This window comes from Prunus persica, chromosome G1 (assembly GCF_000346465.2).
Source record: "Prunus persica cultivar Lovell chromosome G1, Prunus_persica_NCBIv2, whole genome shotgun sequence".
NCBI lineage: Eukaryota > Viridiplantae > Streptophyta > Magnoliopsida > Rosales > Rosaceae > Prunus > Prunus persica.
Window position 1 is genome coordinate 19,854,627 of NC_034009.1, and position 291 is coordinate 19,854,917.

The window sequence follows — 291 nt, forward strand, 5'->3', positions numbered from 1 at the left end:
ACATATAGATATATACACATATATTATTATTATAATATACACATATACACATACATATTAATATTATAATAATAGCATACATGTATACATGTATATATGTAATATATATTATATTATATATTAATGTATATATATACACGTATATACATGTATATATAAATACATATATACATATATAATATATAAATACATATAGATATATACACGTATATTATTATTATAATATACCCATATACACATGCATATTAATATTATAATAATAGCATACATGTATATTTGTAATATATATAT